Here is a 20,861-nt window from a genome sequence, read left to right as displayed (position 1 = left end):
GTACTGCATGCGTAGCTACAAAGAAGCAGGTTCCCAGTAGTAATTAGACTAGCTGAAGATTGGCTTTTGTTGGGAGCATCTCCAAAAAAAAGGATCATTAGGCAAAAAGTTGTAAAATAATGCATACATCCTGCTGGCTACTAACTAAGGGTCTGATTTAGAGTCCGGCGGATGGGTTAATCCGCCACAAACATGACGGATATCCCATCTGCCGCATTACAAGTGCATTATATCCAATGGCACTTGCAATATAGCGCACAGGATATCCTGTCCACCAAACTCTACTATAGGCCCTAACTCACTGCTGTGACTGCTACTCTTTTATGCTGTTACTGTGCTGCACTACAAACTTCCCTCTAATATCGATGATAAACGTGGCTTATGAACAAAGCTCACTTTATGTAAAAGGGGTGGCCTCTTTAATCCCAGATCAAGGTAATTTTTTTGAATTGCTTTATATGACTCAGCAGTGTGTGGAGGAATACTGTACAGATCTCCGATTAGAACTCTGAAAGCAAGAACTGGCACTGTGAGAAGGTAATGAACCTCTGGCAAGAATTCAAATCAAACGTGGGTTGAAGAACCTACAAATCAGAACACTGTATAAAGCAGTGAAAATATACCTTTCAAATAAAACACTGATTCTCTGTCTTTAAAAACACCAATTGGAATCAGATGACAGTAGCTGAAGAGTTCTAGGCCCCAATTCTAGTGTGGCCGATTAAAAAATGTCTGTAACTTCGGTAACTATCCTCCTGGTGGAGTCTCCATCTAACCGCAGAGTCCACACCTTTTTAGGTCGAGCCTGGGCAGTGCTTGAGCTGACGCTTAGCGGCCTGTAATAATTGCTTTGTGGAGTTCCAATTCCACCCATTGCTTGCTTTTGTTTTTCATTTGTCTATGTCCGTGTCCTTCAAAAATCCTTGCTTGCCACTTTGTCCCTCCTTTTTCTCTTCCGGTCCTCCCATGCAGCACAGACTCAGACCTGTCTCATCACACTACAGTTCTAAATCTGTTCTTTGGGGGGGGGACTACTTCTTTATTGGTTTCCTGCCCTGTTTCTGTTTGCCCGTGTACAGTTTAAGCACAATAGCGGATTACATTTAATGAATATGCTACTTACCAGTATGCATCTGTTCTTGGCATGTAGGGCTGCTAACATTCATATCTATAGCATTGATCGCCGCCTAGTGTTGGGTCCGGATGATTGCACGTTGTGGTCCTGGGAGAGTCTTCGAGGTATCCCGAGATAGGTGGCTCCTCCCCTGGACTACAGTGCGCATGGGCATCGACTCCATCCCCAGATTGTTTTTAGCCATTGTGGCAAAGATGGAGTGTAATAGCGTAAGCGATGTCCATGCTAATGATTGAATGCAAGAAAAGTCTGCAGCCGCTACGGGCGCCGGGGAGGAGGGCGGGCGATATGAATGTTAGCAGCCCTACATGCCAAGAACAGATGCATACTGGTAAGTAGCATATTCAGTTCGAGGCATGTGGGCTGCTAAATTCATATCTATAGCATAGAATACATAGCAGTCCCTCCATTAACGGCAGCTGCAGAAGTCTGAAAAAGTGTTTTAAGAACAGCCTGTCCTACAGCTGCCTGCTGTTTGGAATGCACATCTACACAGTAATGTTTGGTAAACGTATGTGGTGTAGACCATGTGGCTGCTCTACAAATGTCTTCCAAAGGAATGTTACCCAGGAATGCCATGGAGGCCCCCAACTTGCGTGTGGAGTGTGCCCGGGGTGGGATCGTTAAAGTGCGCTTCGCTTTCGGATAGCAAATCTGAATACACTTAACGATCCACCTGGCTATTCCTGCTTTGGAAATGGGGTTGCCTTTGTGCTGGGCTGAGAAGGCAACAAAGAGCTGTTGTGTCTTTCTAAAATCTTTCGTTCTGTCAATGTAGTACATTAACGCCCTTTTGACGTCCAGCGTATGGAACATTCTTTCTGCTACTGTTTCTGGGTTTGGAAAGAATGCGGGCAGTTCAATGGTTTGATTGACATGAAACTGCGACACCACCTTAGGAAGAAAGTTGGGGTTAGTGCGGAGCACCACCCTGTTTGAATGAATTTGTATAAATGGCTCTTGTAGCGTGAGCGCCTGTAGCTCACTAACACGTCTTAGAGACGTGATGGCAATGAGAAAAGCCACCTTCCATGTTAAGAATTGAATCTCACATGAATGTAGAGGCTCAAAAGGTGGGCCCATCAACCTGGTGAGGACCACATTGAGATTCCATACAGGAGCTGGTGGGGTCCTGGGAGGGATGACCCGTTTGAGCCCTTCCAGGAAGGCTTTAATGGCAGGCACCCTGAAAACAGAGATGCTGCCTGTTTTGAAGATAAGCCGCTATGGCGGATAAGTGTATCCGAATGGAAGCATATACTAGATTGCATTTGTAAAGATGTAACAAATAGCAGATGATGTTAGGAATGGATGCATCTAACGGGTTGATATTGTGTTCTGTACAGTAAATGACAAACCGCTTCCATTTTGCTGCATAGCAGGCTCTGGTAGTGGGCTTTCTTGCCTCCCAGATGATGTCCATGCATTCAGGAGGCAAATTAAGGTAGCCAAACTCTAAGACCTCAGGAGCCAGATCGCCAGATTGAGCTGTTGCGGATCTGGATGCTGAATGTCGCCATGGTTCTGCGTCAAGAGCCTGGGTGTGAGGCGCAGTCTTTGATGCGGTACCACGGAGAGTTCTAGAAACGTGGTGTACTATGGTTGGCGTGCCCAAGTTGGAGCAACCAGGATGAGCGTCATCGAGTGTTGCTTTAGCTTTTTTGCCACCAGCGGAATGAGAGGTGCTGGGGGAAAAGCGTACGCAAATTTGCCTGACCAGTTCATCCATATCGCATTGCCCTGCGACTGTGGATGAGGGAACCTGGCAGCAAAGCTTTGGCATTTTGCGTTTCCCTTGTGGCAAACAGGTCTATGTCTGGATGACCCCACTGCTGGAAGTACGGGCGGAGTACTGATGGATGTAACTCCCACTCGTGCATCTGGTGGCTGAACCTGCTGAGCAGATCCGCCATCTGATTGTCCTTGCCCGGGAGGTGTTCCGCCATGAGGAAGACGTTCCTTTGAATGGCCCACTTCCACATGCTCTGAGCCAGATGAGACAACTGTGGAGAGTGTGTTCCTCCCTGCTTTTGGATGTAGTACATGGCTGTCATGTTGTCCGTCCGGATCAACACGACTTTGTTGCAGAGATGTACTTTGAAGGATTTGAGTGCCAGGAAGATTGCCATCATTTCTAGGTAGTTGATGTGCATCTTCCTTTGTTGTGCCGTCCATAGTCCCTGCACCATGTAGTGTAGCACATGAGCTCCCCATCCCTGGAGAGACGCGTCCGTCGTCAGGATGATCTGTGGCACAGGCTCTTGGAACGGTTGTCCCTTGCAAAGGTTGTGTGGGTTCCACCAATGCAGAGAGTTGTATGCCCGACCGGTCACCAACACTAGGTCTCTCAACTGTCCGTGAGCCTGAGTCCACTGACGTGTCAAGCATTCCTGAAGCGGACGCATATGCAACCGTGCGTGCGGGACTATGAAGATGCAGGGGGCTGTCATGCCTATCAACTGCAGGTACACCCTCGCTGGAAGGGAGTGTTGCGGTCTGAACCTTTGGATGAGCGACTGTATGTTGTCGATCCTTGCTGGGCTTGGCTGAGCTGTAGCAGCCAGAGAATTTATTGTTGCGCCCAAATACTGCCTTACATGGGCTGGCTGAAGGTGCGACTTTGGATAGTTTAATGAGAACCCCAGACTGTGAAGGAGGTGAATGGTGTGGGACATGTCTGCGGCGCACTGCTGTGCCGACTTGGCTTGAACGAGCCAGTCGTTTAGGTAAGGGTAGACGTGTATGTTTTGCCTCCTGAGGTGCGCTGCTACTGTCGCCAGACACTTGGTGAACACTCTGGGGGCAGTGGTCACTCCAAAGGGCAGGACCTTGAACTGGTAATGCCTGTTTTGGATGGTGAACCTGAGGTACTTCCTGTGGGATGGATGGAGCGGTATGTAAAAATAAGCATCCTCGAGGTCCAAGGTTGCGAAGAAGTCCCCCTGATTTAGCAATGGAAGAACCTGCTGCAGAGTCAACATGTGGAAGTGTTCTGAAAGAATGTAGTGGTTTAGTGGCCTGAGGTCCAGGATCGGTCTGAGTGAGCCGTCCTTTTTGGGGATTAAGAAGTACAGGGAGTACACCCCTGTGCCTTCTTCCTCCAGTGGCACGAGCTCTATTGCGCCTTTTTGCAGCATCACAATAACCTCCTGCTGCAATAAGTGCAAGTGCTCTGCTGACATAGGACGGTGCCTGGGGGTATGTTGGGAGGAGTGGACGTTAACTCCAAACAATAACCGTACTGGATAAGTTTCCTTACCCACCTGTCCGTGGTGATGGACGTCCAGACTGGCAGGAACCGTTGGAGTCTCCCCCCGACAGGTGTTGGATGGTCGGGGGGCAGTGACAGGAAGTCACTGTTTGTTGGCGGCAGAGGAACGGGAACGGTTGTTGCCTCTGCCCCTGCCCTTGGCGTTGTTTCAACGGTAACCTCCTCTACCCTGTTTGGGGTACGAGGACTGCGCCCCACCTTTGTTGAATTGCGTCTGCTGCGCCAAGTGTCCTCTGGTAACACCTCTAGTGCTTGAGCGACGAAAAGTGTTCCCTCTGAATTGCTGAGACTGAAGTGCACCCATGGATTTAGCCGTCTCAGTATCTTTTTTGATTTTCTCGAGGGTGGTGTCAACCTCTGGGCCAAATAGTCTATCTGGATTAACTGGCTGGTTGAGGATAGTTGTTTGTATCTCTGGCTTGAACCCTGAGATGCGGAGCCACGCTTGACGCCTCAACATTACGCTAGTGTTAATTGCTCGCGCTGCCGTATCTGCAACGTCGAGCGCACATTTAATCGCAGCGTTGGAGATGAGCTTGCCCTCCTGAATAAGCATCTCAGCTCCCTCCTTAAACTGATCTGGAAGGTGTTGTAAGAGCTGCTCTAAGGTGTCATAGTGCGCCCTATCATATCTGGCCAACAGAGCTTGTGTGTTAGATATGCGCCAGATGTTGGCTGCCTGTGCTGCCACCCGCTTCCCAGCACTTTCGACTCTTTGTCCGGGGGAGGAGATTCACCCGTTGTTTGGGAGTTCGCCCTCTTGCGGGCATTAGATACCACCAAAGAGTCCAAAGGCAACTGTCCCCTTATGTAAGTAGGGTCGCCAGGTGCCGGTCTGTATTTCTTCTCTATTCTGGGGTTCACAACCCTCGCTCTCGTGGGTTCCTTGAAAATGTCTGTGGCATGCTTGAGGACCCCCTTGAGCATTGGAAGTGTTTTCACAGTTTTTTCGGCAGTAGAGAAAGTGTCGAACAAAAAGTCAACGTCCACAGGGTCTGCATGCATTTCAACCTTATGGTTTGCAGCTGCCCGTTCAATCAAGGCATTAAATGCCGCAGAGTCATCAGTTGGAGAAGTTTTTACACCATAAACTTGTGGGTCATGGACTGCTTGCTGGTCCCCATGATCACCAGAGTCCATCCACGAGTCCTGTTGCTCGTCGGGGTCTGTGTTCTGAGGAAAACTATACTCTTCTTCTTGTGCACCCTCATCACCCTCTGAGCCAGCGGGTGAAGGGGTAGGACTTCTCCTAGGGTGTGGAGTAATGCGTTCAACAAGCTCCGGTGTCTCTGGCGCCGGCCTTTTCTTCTTCAGAGGGATTACAAACGACTCCAAGGGCTATGAAGTAATTTTCCTCTTGTAGAGCGTTAATTTTCCCGTGTCGGCGTCGATTAAATGTTCCGACTGGTCCTCTGATAAAGGTCGGCGACCAAACCCTCCAGTCAGTTGAGTTTGACCCGACCCGTCCGACTCCCTGGGCACCGATCGAGGTGCAAAGGCCTTCGGCGCCACCTTCGGTGGTAGAGTATAGAGGATCGGCATTGAAGTCTTCTTCGGCGGGACCAACGACTTCGGTACCGAGGGCGTTTTCGGCTCCGACGTCAACCCCTTCTCCCTGATCCGTTTGAGGGAGTCCGAGACTTGCTTCGTAAACGAAGCGGATGGCTTCGTCGACCCGACCGACGATTTCGGGCCACCTCCAGGGGAAGACCCGAGCGTCGATGACCTTTGGGGATCCGCCGGAGTCGCAGGTGCGTCTTCGACAACTGCGCTTCGGCCGCCTTCCACGGCCACAGGCGTGGATACCGCTCTCTTCGGCTCGACAGCTTTAGCCTTTTGCGCGGGGACTCCAGACTTCGGCTCGGTGCCCTTTGCCGACTTCGACTCGACGGGCCTTTTGGCAGTCGGCGCGGTAGTGATGCCTGAAGCCGGTCCGACAGTCGACTTTGACTTAGACTCGACGACCTTCTTCGCCCGTGCCTGTTCGACAGCCTTCCTTGGCTTCGAGGCCTCCGAAGGCGACGGCGTCGATGGCGGAGCAGACGTCTTCGGTTTCGATGGCGCGTCGTCCATCTTAGGTTTCGTCGACACCGATGGTTTCACTTTCGGTTTCGATTTCGGTAATGGCGGCTCCGCTGAATCGTCCGTAGCCGGGCCGGAAGGCGGGGCCGTGGAGCGAGGTGTAAGGTCGTGGGTAAGGCCGTGTGGCGATCCCGTGACCTGAGCCTTTGTGAGAGTACGAACGGGGCATAGCTCTTCCTCTGAGCTATCTTCCATGGCCCCATATATTTCTTCGACGTCCCCTACCTCCTGGACGTATTCATCCAGGTCCTGGCCTTCAACGTCTGCTCCGTAGACGGCCTCGACCTCCGTCGATGGTGGTGAAATTTGCAGGTAAAGCTCTTGCTCGTCTGCCTCGGGGTCTTCGAAGATGTCCACCGGCGCCGATCGCTGGGCCTCGAGGCGCGCCACGCGCCGAAGCTTGATCGACTTCTTTGATCTGAATCTCGAACAGGCCATACAGTTGGCCTCGTCGTGTTCCGGCGACAGGCACTTGTTGCACACAGGATGGACGTCGATGTGCGGGTACTTCGAACCGCACACGGGACAGTTCTCGAACGGACTCCGTTCCATCGTCGTATCGTCAAGGTCTTGCTGCGTCGACAGGGCCTCGATGACCGAAAAGTCACTCAACTCCTCAGAATTCCATATACACGAGACCGAACGCGAACAATACCGACGAAGCAAGGAAGGCCTTTTGGCCTTAAAGAGTTGTTTTATCGATTCCGAACAGGAGATGTCGAAATCACATCCGAACCCAATGGCGGAAAAAAACAATCTGGGGATGGAGTCGATGCCCATGCGCACTGTAGTCCAGGGGAGGAGCCACCTATCTCGGGATACCTCGAAGACTCTTCCAGGACAACAACGTGCAATCATCCGGACCCAACACTAGGCGGCGATCTATGCTATAGATATGAATTTAGCAGCCCACATGCCTCGAACATACAGTTTACCTTGTACTAGGGGTACGTCTTGCACCATGCCTCCCGCTTCATTGTTTATATTGTTTAGTTTATTAACAATTTTTGATGTCGACTGTCATTTGGGCTATTTTTAGTAGGTTGTTAGTTTGGGTTTTATTCAAGGGAGGATTGGGCTAGTTTATTATCTGTTGCAGTCAGCAACGCACGGGAGCATTAATCCTTAGAAGTATGGCTGCAGATGTTTGGTTTTTTATAATGTAAAGCACCTCGACAGAAGCGCCACCCTTGAGCAACGTGGTTTAAAATACGTAAGTACTAACCACAACCTATGAGGTAGAGAAAGGCGGATGTGGGTGTGTGCCACTAAGCGCTATAAATAGCAGGAATTCTCATAACCAAATTTAGTGATACAATGAGGGCTTCAGAGTTCTTTAGACAGAGGAACACGGGACAGCAAATGGACTTCATATGATGAGGTAACTCAGTTTAACCTTGAAATGATAAAGGCAGAAGAGCGGCGAGTGTGCATGTGCACTATAGCAGCACACTTATTTTTGAGTCTGACAGAAAATGGACTTTGATATTGGTACGCAGCCGTCTTCCAATGAGGATTTTGTAGTCTCTTCTAATTTTATCACTTTTGGAAATGTAATCTGTATCACTAGGGGCACAAAGTCTTCTGTTTGTTCTCTTTTTAGGTCTTGCCTGGGGCTTGTAAGACATTTTATTACCTTAAAGGGGGCTTAGATCTCCACCCATTACTTACTGCTGGTTTGCTTCATCTTCGCTCACAAGAGTTTGAGCTATTGGCATTGTAAATGACAATGTCTTCTATTTATGTATTAATTAGCAAAACTAATAAATAAAAAGCATTGTAATTGACAATGCCAATAGTTTAAACTCTCGCAAATGCAAATGCTTGTTAATACTTCCCAGCCGTAAGACTGGATGTGGAAATATTTGAGCAGTACCCCTATGCTCTACCAGGTGGTGCTGTGCAGCGCCACAATAACTGTTCCAGAAATGACGTGCCGAGTCAATCTAGGTGTGTAGGAAGCTGCCACTGTATACGATATTATTAATAGGTGGTTATACCATGCACAGAGTCCAAGGGTTCCCCAAAAGTATGCGGGGCTCAATGTAAAACCAGGGGCGGTTCCTCTTTGAGGGCGCTGGGGTGTTGCCCCCCTACATATTTATGGCCCACCATACCCAGAATTAATGTCAGAAACACTTAATACATTTTTTTTCTGACCGCGGCAGTCTGTTTTTTCAGCCGCAGGCCAGTTACATAAAGGGGCAGATTTATGTTGGACTTGCGCCACGTTTACGCTGCCGTTGCGTCACGCAATAGCGCGGAAACGTGGCGCATCCCTGCGACCTATTTACAACGTGTTGCGTCGCGTTGCAAAGCCCTGCGCCACATGAAACCTGCGTCAGGTTTCATGTGGGCGTTCTGTCGCAGGGTGGGCGTTCCCTCGTAGGAAAGCATTTCAAAGCATTGAAATTATTCTTACATCAAGCTGCAGTTCCACTGGTCGTTCCTAGATGTCCCTCACGAGTAAAATGCAAAGCATTGAAACCCTTTCATCAATAATTTGCATTTGACTTGCTAGGGACATCTAGTAACCACCAGTTGAACTGCAGCTCTTTGTAGAATTATTTTGATATTGTATACTATATAATATTCACTGCCCACTGCTAATCTCATCCCATAATGCTTTGCAGGGCCTTTGGTTGGGAATGTTTTTTTGCCAATAACTGTGTTTGGGTTTGTCCTAAGAGGATGGGACCACAACTAAATTGTTCAATAAGATGTGCTTTTTTGTTTTCAAGGCATCTGTTTGGTACTCTCCATAGGTTAGGGAGGATCCCTAAAATCATCACATCTCCCACTGCTTGCTAAATTTTCAGTTTCACCATTGTGAAAGTACCATATGCGCTTTAGCATATAAAGATAGAAATACTTATTTTATCATATTTGGTCATGTACAGGATGCTTTAAGCAATTATTCTGCAATTTTTGCACAGTACAGACAGGTACACAGTGTCATCAGCTACTACATCGGTTGACAGATAACTATTATATTGATCCAAGGCAATTGTAAAGGCTAGTCCATAACGATGGCTAAGAACTTTGTTTAGCTGTGTCTCTGACTTAGTGTATGGTTCCTCTAGGGGCTGCAAAGAAAAAACCGCCTTGATCTGAAAAGCACAACTAGATGCATGTAAGGCTCTCTTCTCACTGACTAAGGTAAACTAAGTACCTCCAATATAAAACATTCGTATTGATTCACTCTATAAATGCACTATATATAGAGATGAGCAACTATAAATTGTCATCTGTTTTGAAATGTTAAACGTTGATGAGACTTGTTTTATAACGGTCTGAAATAACGCGTAAAGTGCATTTTGAAATAGATAAGATATCTCATTGAAATGTTGCAAAGTAAATCTGAATAAATGACCTCAATAAATATGAACGTCCTAATGACTGCAACTAACCTCCTTTTTTCTTAGGTACTAAAATTGTCATGTGTAGAATCACACATATTGGGTTGCTTTAAATGTCGAGTTAGACTATTTGTGTAAAGTTATTTCATTTGAATCTGTGTAAATTTTTTATGTTTGTAAGAGTCTTGTTTTCAGTTAGTGTAAAGAGTCTTGTAAGAGTTTTGTTTTCAGTCAGTGTAAATTGTCAGTTCACAAAGGTGTTATTATAATGTATATATTAAATATGGATTTGTAATTGTAAATATTTATATTTTCAGATTACGCTGGTCTTTTATACAGTAAAAACATTACTTCTGTCTTGAAGATGGTCTCACAAAGTATCATCTAAGAGACCGAAACGTCGACTATCACCTCATCTATTCTCTGTTTTATTTCATATTGATTTTAGATAGGTGGATTTAGGTTTTGTTGAGTCTTCTCACAATTAATTTGCTTTGTACCTACAAACCTAAATATCTCCAATTTAATTTTCTGTATACAAAATTTTGACCACTGAACTTTTGATAAATTCTTTTTTCAATACACCTTTGTGTTTGTGTTTCATGTTTTATGTTTTTGATTTATGGTTGGTTCAATTAATGTTGATGAATTTAGTTTATTCAGGATTTATTAATTAATCCTATCAAGTTAGCTTTAAATCACTAAACACTTTTTAAACGAATTCCCTTGACGGCACATTTACCCTTCTATCAGCTATGAGAATCAGCTCACAGAACGGCGTCTATCCCTTGATCCCTCCAACTCAGTTCCCATTGACTAGAGAAGAAACCAACATTCCCCTGACACCCAGAATTACCATTCAATGTAGCAATAGTAATTCCTCTTTGGCTAATCTACCTTCGGCGACAACGAATCAAGAAGGGGATGCCGAAAACAGGCTGACCTTAGGGACTAGACCGAGAACCCGGAAACAAACTAAAATGGCCAAAGGGAAAATATTAAAACCTAGACAGAAGGGTGCTAAGGGAGGTATGGATTGTAGGAACACAGGAGATTCCAGTCCTAGTCCCCGAGTCCCTGTTCAAGCAATGGCACATTCAGATGTAAATCCAAATCCTCTTAGTACTCGGGAAGAAGTAGTCATCCCCAATCCCAACCCAAAGGAGTCTGCAACACGAAATCAGGTAGTTTTTAAAAATATTGTTAGAGGGATCCTTGACTCACAGTTTAATTCAATGATGACCCAGATAAGTTTTCTTTTCGATGACAGATTTGACCGTTTGGAGAAAAAAGTAGCACAATTAAATGAGGTGGTAGGGACCATTAGAAATCTTATGGATAAAATCCAGCCCTGCCATGGTACAAAGGGTATTAGTTCCTCCCTTATGGAGGAATCCCGGCCTTTAAACCAGGATAGAGTGTGGGAGGCCAAGAGAGTCTCATGTGCCCATTCCAACATCACGGGCAGTTGAGGCCGCAAAACCAAAGGAATCCAATAACGAGGGAGCAGAGAGCAGATTCCGGCAAGATAGATCAACTTACTCCCACATGACAACGTTGAACCCTAATCCATATACCTTAAGTTTATCTCCGGCCTCCTGCCCATATGTAGTAATTCTTACTGGGGTCCCGGAATTAAATCAAGGACAGACCGAATCATGGCTAACACTCCACAACAAAGTGGCGATTGGCTGTTCAAATTTAGGAACTTTAGGCCCCAAAGAATAAATGAAATCCTGATGGTCCGAAGAGCTGGGTGGGTTGGTGCTTCTGTAAAGACCATCCCGGGCGACTGTATTGTTATTAACTTATGCCGACCGCAACTGGTCCGGTTCCTTTTAAAGTCCAGGGAGGAATCTTTCTCTCAAAGTACAATCATTTCTTCCCTCCCTCTGGGCTTCTTCTATAAACCTCCTTCCCAGCCTAGAGTAGTAGGGAATGGCTCAATCTTAACAGCAAACATGTTTGAAGCACTCTCCTCCCTGGACGCGGTGGAATGACAATCAATTCACCCAACAAGAAGTACGTTTAGCCCAGAGAAAAGTTCAAGCAAGTCTTATTTAGGAAATCCCTTTAGTTTGTCTCAAATGGTGGAGGAGAGGGTCTTAGCTCTATCATATCCTTCATTCGAATTCTAATATGGCCCTAGTAGAGATGGAGCAATTATCTCCTTTAGTTAATCTTGGTAACAGCTCCGCACTAGAGAGTCTGGGTTCAAAAAATAACGTTCTCTTAAGTCCAGGTACTACAGTAAATGACCCTCCTATAGTTAGAGCAGGGGTACCTGCACTTCTAAGTTCCACCGAGGAAAGTACCCCAAGGGGGTTACCACTCTGTATAGTATTTTGGAACATTGCTGGCCTTCGATCAAAGGTCAATTACGAAGAGTGGCTTACCTTCTCGCGGAACTTTAGCATTCTCTGCCTTCAAGAGACGTGGGCTGTATCATCTATTCATTTAACTGGTTATTAAACTTACTTTTCACCCACGACTCCTTCACTCTCAGGACGAGCAAAAGGAGGCCTGATGGTGTACATCTCCAATCTACTCTCAATCCGGGAAATTACTCCCTTGAAACTGGATGCAAACTTTCAAATAATCACTCTTGATATAGACAAACTGGATATTGTTATCCTAGTTAATTTTTATAAAAATTTGCAAAAAACCCAGCTGATCGCCATTCTAAAGGAGATTCGCTACATCCTCATGGAACTTAATAACAAACATCATAGGAAAAGTGTTTCTGTCATCTGGGGTGGTGATTTTAACCTATCCCCTTGTGGCCACAATGATACCACAACATGTGGCATAAAAGATGAGAGTATGAACAACTTGACCCCTTTTCCACATACTCAGAGTGGGAATTGTCTAAATGACACCATATTTATCTTAGAACTTGCTCTGGCGAATGAATTAGTGGCCCCCATAGTACCATTGTCCCCGACCTTTAACAGTAGAGGAGCTACTACTTGTATAGATTTCATTTTTCTGTCAAGCAAGTCTGCATCCATTATTTTGAACTTCAAAACTCACATTAACGCCTTTAGTGATCATTTTCCCAATTCTATTACACATTCTTTACCCTCTGGGCAAGGAAAGACTAAACGAATGGGAACATACGGTGAAGCAAACTTGGTCCTGAACAGATTAAATGGATACTCGCTAAAGTGGGACCATGTTGATCCGGCTAAGATAACTAAGGAAGTTGTGAAGAATTCCATGAATGCCATCCAAATATGCTTGGATGACACCTCTTCTCCCCAAGAGATTTTAGACAACTTCACGGTCATAACAAAATCAGTCAAGGAAGCTTTACGCATCATCCCTAAAGGGAATAAGCATAAATCAAAGGGCTGGTTTAATAGCGCCTGTACCAAAGCACTTTTTAATCTAAAAACTGCCCTTCAAAACTCAATAAGAGAAAAGGGGGAAATGATTTGACTTAGAAAAATGTATCATTCCACAATTAAAGGTAGGAAAGCTGAACTTAAACAGGAATTATGGGTTGAACTTCATAAAAGCTGTTAAATGAAAGACAATATTGCTTTCTGGAAGATAATAAAATCCCCTTTCTTGACAGGACTCAGGGAAACTGATAAAATAGGCATAGCCATCGATGAATCATCTTGGGTGGAACATTTCTTCCAGATTTTCAGATTAACTGACAGTGTACTCACAGTTCAGAACCAATTGGGGCTGAACAGCTCTTGCATTAAACTCCCATTTACTCCTGTTTCTTTAGACTTCACCCAGTCTGATATTAAATTTGCCTTAATGGCAAGCAAAGGAGGCAAGGCACCAGGTCCTGATGGGGCCCCGGTTGACCTTTTTAAATATAATATGGACCTTTGGACGCCAATTCTGCTAACGGTTCTGGAAGCAACCTGTACAGTAGGTTTGTTAGATCCTTGGTCAGTTTCCATCTTGGTCCCTGTATTTAAACAAGCATTTGCAATGCAATAGGTCTCACATTAGGAAAGTTTGAGCTATTGGTATTGTAAATGACACATTTTTTATTTATGTTTTGTTTTTGAGAATAGCGAAATTAATAGCTTTGTCATTTACAATGCCAATAGTTATAACTTTCGCAAATGTGACACCGATAGCATTTGTAATGCAATATGTGTTGTATTTACGTGACTTACATGTATTGATATTACAAATAACAACGGCTTTTAATTTTTCCAATTAATTAATACTTAAATAAAAGTTATTGTAATTTCTAATGGCAATAGCTTACACTTTTGCAAATAACTTTTGTGAAGATTATGTTCAGTGTATTTTATTGTGACGAAAATCCAATAACAGAAGTGAAATATTAAATTTTTTTTGTTACATTTGTAATAAAGCTTGAAACATTCAGAGAACATATTTGAACCAGTTGTTGTTGAATGGATTGATGCTGTGGTGGCGCTGAGTGATGTTGTGATGGCGAACGAGTGATGCTGTGGCGTTCAGTGATGCTGTGGTAGCGCATAGTGATGTTGTGGTGCCCCTGAGTGATGCTGTGGTGGTGCTGAGTGGTGCTGTATGCTATGCTATGTTTTATTTTGCTTTCCTATGTTTTGTTATGCTATGCTATGTTTTGCTATCCTATGCTTTTGATTTGTTATGCTATGCTATGCTGTGTTTTGTTATGCTATGCTATGTTTTGTTATGCTATGCTATGTTTTGCTATTCTATGCTTTGCTATGCTATGTTGTGTTGTATTATGCTATGCTTTGTTTTGCTAGGTTATGCTTTGTTATGCTATGCTTTGTTGTGTTTGGTATGCTATGTTTTGTTATGTTATGCTATGCTATTATATGTTTTGCTATGCTAAGTTTTGTTGTGTTTTGTTATGCTATGTTTTGTTATGTTATGCTATGTTTTGTTATGTTATGCTATGTTTTGTTCCGCTATGTTTTGTTGTCTTTTGTTATGCTATGCTTTGTTATGCTATGTTTTGCTATCCTATGCTTTTTTGTTGTTATGCTATGCTGTGTATTGTTAATCTATGCTTTGTTTTGTTATGCTATGCTGGTGAGGGTGTGTGAGGGTGAGTGAGGGTGAGTGAGGGTGAGTGAGAATGAGGGTGTGTGAGGGGGTGTGAGGGTGTGAGGGGGTGTGAGGGGGTGTGAGGGTGAGGGTGAGTGAGGGTGTGTGAGGATGAGAGAGTTGTGAGGGGGTGTGAGGGTGAGTGAGGGTGTGTGGATGGGTGAGGGGGTGTGAGGGTGAGGGGGTGTGAGGGTGAGAGGGTGTGAGGGTGAGGGTGTGTGAGGGTGAGTGAGGGTGTCTGAGGATGAGAGGGGGTGTGAGGATGAGAGGGGGTGTGAGGATGAGAGGGGGTGTGAGGGTGAAAGGGTGAGGGGGTGAGGGTGAGGGGGGTGAGGGGGGTAGTAGCGTGAGGGGGTGTGAGGGTGAGGGGGTAGTAGCGTGAGGGGGTGTGAGGGTGAGAGGGTTTTGAGGGTGAGGGGGTGTGAGGGTGAGGGGGTGTGAGGGTGAGGGGGTGTGAGGGTGAAGGGGTGTGAGGGTGAATGAAGGTTGGTGAGGGGGTATGAGGGTAAAGGGGGTGAGGGGGCGTGAGGGTGTGGGGTTGTGAGGGTGTGGGTTGTGGGGTTGGGAGGGTGTGGGGTTGTGAGGGTGAGGGGGAGAAAGACATGTTTGCAGGGCAGAGAAGGATTTGTAGCAGACCACTTAATGGGAGAGAAAGAGGCCGAGCATTTGACCGGGGATCAGAGCAGCTGTCCGCCCTCAAAAATGCATCTCTGGGGCTGGAAATGCTGCTGTCTCCGATTCAGACGTTCCCTGCAGAACGCCACTGTAATTGCGCATATATTTACTCAAATGGCTGTCCTATTTGAGCTGTTTTCCAAGGGTCAGCTCGCAAATGTAGTCTTACGAATTACAGTTTAGGAGCCCACACAGCCCTCAATAACTAAACAATTTTAACGCATGCCTATGGACATTTTAAATGTTAAAAATAGGGACGATGATGGCTTAAAGGGATACAAGCAGATTAAGCCACAGATAAAATAAAGCACGGTCACTAGACACACATAGTAAAAGACTGCTGCCAGCAAAGAAATTGTTAGGGGAATCAAAGTCGGCGACTTGTTATTCACGGAGTCAGCAACCAAGCAGGAATTACAAGGTCTCGGTAAATAATGGCCAACTAAAGTGGTCATGAAGCACGAAAAAAAGGATTTAAAATAACACAAGTAAAGTTCCAAAAAACGCAAAAATTAGAACAAGGGAATGAACCAATGAGACCGCTGGGACGATGTTAGGTGCGGCGGGAGGGTGCGGGGGAGGGTGTGCTACGGAATGAGTCCTCGACTCGTGCTACAAAGGTGAGGTGAGAGGAATGCAATACTGAGGGATCCTGGCAGTGTGACCAATGTCTGTTTGAAAATAGTTAAAGGAAAGCACGTTTATAGTAGCAACAGTAACAACACATTAAACATTTTGATTTTCGTGGTTCGGGCTGTGGTAATGCTCTCCTTGTTAGTGAGAAGGACTAGAAGGCTTGGAGGGGCAGGGGGCGTGCTGGGGGCAGGCGGCGTGACAGCAAAGCTCTTAAGCTGTCAGCATTCGAGGGGGGCCACTGCCGGGAGAAGTGTTTATCCAGCGTGAACTTTGCACTGGCATGCAGCAGGTTAGATTAAAGCCAGAGGGAAAACAAGCAGGGGGCAGGGGAGGAGGGTTTCGCGCGTGAAGGAGCCTGGCCAGACGTGTTCGGTTAAACATGAGATTTTCTTTCTCATCCGAAAGAAAGACAGGCGAGGAACACATGATGTGAGGAAACAAACACGGAGGTGTGAAACTTCCGATGTTTGTCCTGAGACGCACACAGCCGTGTGAAGTGCCGTCTGTGCCTTTGAAGCAGATTTACCTTTGAAGCAGATTTACAGTGAAGTGTGCAACCCGAAGCCTGGCTTTCATGTGAACACGCTTTTTAGATCAATGCGCTGGCGCATTGAGCTTCCTTTTCACGGGCACAGCTTCAAATCGCCCGATGGTTAAGCTCTCGTTAAGCCCCTATATGCTCGCAAGCTCAATGCGCAAGCGCATTGACAGGCGAGACCTAAAAAGGTGATCGCCAAAGCCCATCCTGTTATCGACCCATCTCGTTACTGGACTGTAGTTATTGGTCGCATTATTCTTCAGCGTCTTCAACACTGGGCTGACGATAATAAGATCTTGTCAGATCTCCAGTACGGGTTTAGGGAAGGTATGGGCACAACTCCGCAAGTCTTAAACTTAACTCTTTTAATGGGTAAATATGTTAACGCGGAGGGTGGGAGACTTCACATGGCATACGTAGATTGCGTAAGCCATTCGAAATTGTGGGGCATTTTAACAGATATGGGTATTGATCTCTCCTTAGTCAACTTCCTGCGTGAAATGTACTCCAACGCCACAGCCAGGGTGGGATTTGGAGCTGGAGGGGAGCTGACAGCGCCGTTTAGGGTTGAGAGGGGTGTCAGGCAGGGATGTGTCCTGGCCCCCTTCCTTTTTACACTCTATACAAACGGCTTTGAAGCAGCCATGTTGGAGGGGTGCCAGGACCTTCCCTTACTTCAAAATCGCCCGATACCAGCTCTCCTCTATGCGGACGACGCTGTGATCATTGCACGTACTCCCCTGGAACTCCAATGCTCACTCAATCGATACAATACCTACATGTCTAAATTGGACTTAAAAATCAATATTAAAAAAACTTTTATAATGAACGCAGGGCCAAGACACAAAAAAAGGAGAGACATTTTTATTAACAATACCAAGGTGGAGAATACGAATACTTACCCCTATCTTGGAATTTTAATAGATGACAAAAGTACTTGGAGAAAAGCTATTGAGGCCAGAAATCTACTATTTTTAAGGTCTACCTCGGCGCTAGTAAGTGTTTCACAGAGGCTAGGTAAAAGACCCCGGCTGAGATGATCCTTTTTTATCAGGCAAAAGGAATTACCATTTATGGAGCAGGGGTGTGGGGCTACGTACAGGTGGAAGCCCCTCAAAAAGTGGAGAACAGTTTTTTGAGGTTCCTCCTTGCTGTCCCTCAAGGTACCTCGACATTCGGCTGCCCACTAGAACTAGGCTTACCCTATATCACCGATATTATAAAAATGCAGTCAATTCTATTGTGGCATCGCCCTTGGTCATCTTCTAAGTTCGTTTTTACTCAAAGCCTTGTGAAAGACTGCCTTGCACTCGATAAATCAGCTAAGATTTGTTGGCTCCTATATGTCAAGAAGTTTTTGCAGGATTTGGGTCTAGTAAAATACTATTATAACCCTCCACTAATCTCAGACCTATAGAGAAAAGGGTTGAAAAACCGATGCCAGAGTCATTTGGAAGATTTGCGCGTGGCCTCTGAAGTCAATAAAAACTCAGTTCAACATTCACTATTGATACCTTGGCCATTTATCCTTATTTAATCGGTAATCTGAATGGTTATGATAGGTTTCTGTTGCCCCGCTTTAGGTTCAATATTTTTCATCGATTGGTAACCTTTCCCAAAACTAATGACTGGTCAAAACTGTTATCTCTTTACCCCTGTGATGATGTCTCAACGCAATCCCTAATCCATCTGACCCTCTTTTGTAAATTCTATGCAGAACCAAGAAAGCGTTGGTTAACCCCTTCCATGCTGATGACGAGCTGAGCTCGTTATGTAACGCGGTAATTCGCAAATTGCCGCATACCGCGGGAAAAACGGCCGCACGCATGCGGTTAATTCCAATTTTAAAAGTCTTAGGCTCACGTCAATGTCGTCCTGCCTTCATTGCCCTACAACGTATGGACTCAGATTGCTTGGTGCTAAACATTGTTAAATTCCTGAAATATTGTATTAGACACAGGAGTAATTTGTAATAGAAGTTTGTTGCACTTTTCTACTGTTTTCAACTGTACAATTTGATTGCTTTTTTTTCTTAATATTTCTGTATTTTAAGCTATTTTATATGGATTGATTCGTTTTTTAAATTTGTATCAAACATCATGAATGTATTTGGTCTATATATATGTACTTTTATGTTTTTTCTTAATTGAAAACGAATAAAGTAATTTTTGATTTGATTGAGTAACATTCAACGACTATGAGTGACAATTTCTTGTTTCTGCAAGAAAAATGACGTACATGGAAAGAGAAAAATATTAGAAATTACAGCTGTTTGTCAATGGGAAGCACTAAAATATGTGGGACCTGCTCGATTCCCTGAAATGGAAGGTATACTGATGCCAATGAAGCATCCGTTCAGGGTACCAACATCACATTGAAGCAGTCAGAAATGTAATAGCAATAGTGCTAAACGTTTGCAAAGGGCTGCAGTATGCAAGGAAAAACTTGTCTGAAGGATAAAACTGAAGAGACAGCTGTAGATAGGGCCAGTGCACTCAAGCGTGATAAGAGTAGGGTGTTTATAAGCCACATATAGACAATGCCTCAAGTGGAATGGGAGGCCAAGAACAGCAGAAACCCTCAGACAGCGAGCAGAGCAAGCATCTTATAACCTACAGGAGCAGGAGTATAGCAGCAAGGCATGGACAACGAACAAGTGTTTCATCCAGTGGACATGCAGTGCTCTACGGTTAGTTACAATGCCTATATTAACAACATCAAAACTTGTAAGACAAACAGGAAGAAACTGTCAGTCGCTCGTGGAGAGAGAACATTCATAAAGGACGTGTTCTAGTGAACCACTGAAAGAGTGGAACATTATGTGCAACGTCTCTTACTAGAATCCCCCCAACAAGAAACACAGGTAGGAGTTTTACATGGCTGCACGTATAATTTTTCCAAATGTTTCCAATGCTCCATTGCAAAGACCAAATGAAATGTTTGCGATAGAACCATAGCCGCAGAAGGAGGAAATGAAGTACAAGCAGGCATTCCCTTACAATCTGTTTTTGGTAGAATACAATTTGCCATGGAAAGTGTTAAAATGTGCCCAGAAATGTAAAGGTAAAGAAATTTTTATTGAGCACGTCTTACACATCCATGCCATTACATTTGTGTTAACCTAATGCAGTTAAGCCCATGTTGCTGATATCAAATAAACACAGGGCACAGCGTGACTAACCTGCCTGCTCCCATTTCACAAGTGCTTGAGTGTCTCCAAACTGAGCGCTTCGGCCAAGCTTTGTTTAAACCTCTTCAGCTGCCACGTTTCTTGGACCTTCAAGATGCAGAGTCTGAGGCAAGTCTCCTCCCCTAAGGATGTCTCACTCTGGTTGGCAGCAGTTTCAAAGGTTTGGAAACCCACCGCATGTTGTTTTCCGGCAGGATTTTGGAAAATTATAAAGCATGCAGTCTGGTATCAGTCATGCGGACTGAAAAGCCTTTCAATGGCTGGTAGCATATAGAGAGTGCAAAACCAATGAGGCGCAACGTGGACAACAGGATATCAGCACCACAAGCTCTCTGCCTACGGTAGGCGCCGCAACACGAAAAATAATGGTTTAATGGATTTGCCAATAATCCAACAAATGTTATCCATCCAGTTTCACACTGGCTGTCTCTTACGGCATATGGCAGTAGCTCAATTATCGCCATGATCCCTCCGATTCACTCCGCAGCATTTCAACTTCTAAGACTGAACGGCGGTGCGGCAGGTCAGGCTGGCCCTTTTCAGCGAGTGCGTGGCTCCTGCATTGCGCTTAGACAAGACTCTGACTCCACTGCACACACAGGTCCGTGAGTGCTAGGGGGTCGGGAGCAAAGGAAGTGCCATAGGTTTCTGCTCTTCCTGCTAACTGGTGCCACAAAAACATCCTGCACGGCACCCGTAGTGCCTCCTGCAGAGATGCACACACAGTCAGCTGTGCTGTGTGGCGCCACCTTGTCTCATCGGGTGCAGTCCCAGAGGAGAAGAGTAATACCTCGATGTTGTCAGTTTCACGCTGAATGCAAATGGCACAAAGAGTCCGGCCTGACATCCTCACAATGCCGATACCATAAACAAAGTATCGGGCTCTGACAGTCTGCCACAGCGATCTCTACCGCAGCGCAGGCCAGCCACTGTGCAGC

At 45.4% G+C, this 20,861-nt stretch overlaps 1 protein-coding gene and 1 long non-coding RNA gene across 6 annotated transcripts in view; one reads left to right on the top strand and one right to left on the bottom strand.

Moving 5' to 3' along the window:
* The window catches only part of LOC144784870 (uncharacterized), an 80,665-nt gene extending 70,269 nt beyond the window's left edge, over positions 1-10,396 (top strand). Inside the window, exons 3-4 of the long non-coding RNA XR_013601713.1 lie at positions 9,572-9,647; positions 10,165-10,396. This is a non-coding gene — a long non-coding RNA (uncharacterized LOC144784870). The remainder of the gene's footprint in view (positions 1-9,571; positions 9,648-10,164) is intronic.
* The window catches only part of DMAP1 (DNA methyltransferase 1 associated protein 1), a 588,998-nt gene that overhangs the window by 333,885 nt on the left and 234,252 nt on the right, over positions 1-20,861 (bottom strand). The gene's annotated exons all lie outside the window — the stretch shown is intronic.

This window comes from Lissotriton helveticus, chromosome 1_1, assembly GCF_964261635.1.
Source record: "Lissotriton helveticus chromosome 1_1, aLisHel1.1, whole genome shotgun sequence".
Classification (NCBI taxonomy): Eukaryota; Metazoa; Chordata; class Amphibia; order Caudata; family Salamandridae; genus Lissotriton; species Lissotriton helveticus.
Note: the sequence above shows the minus strand (reverse complement) of the source record. Positions and strands in the feature narration are given on the sequence as shown.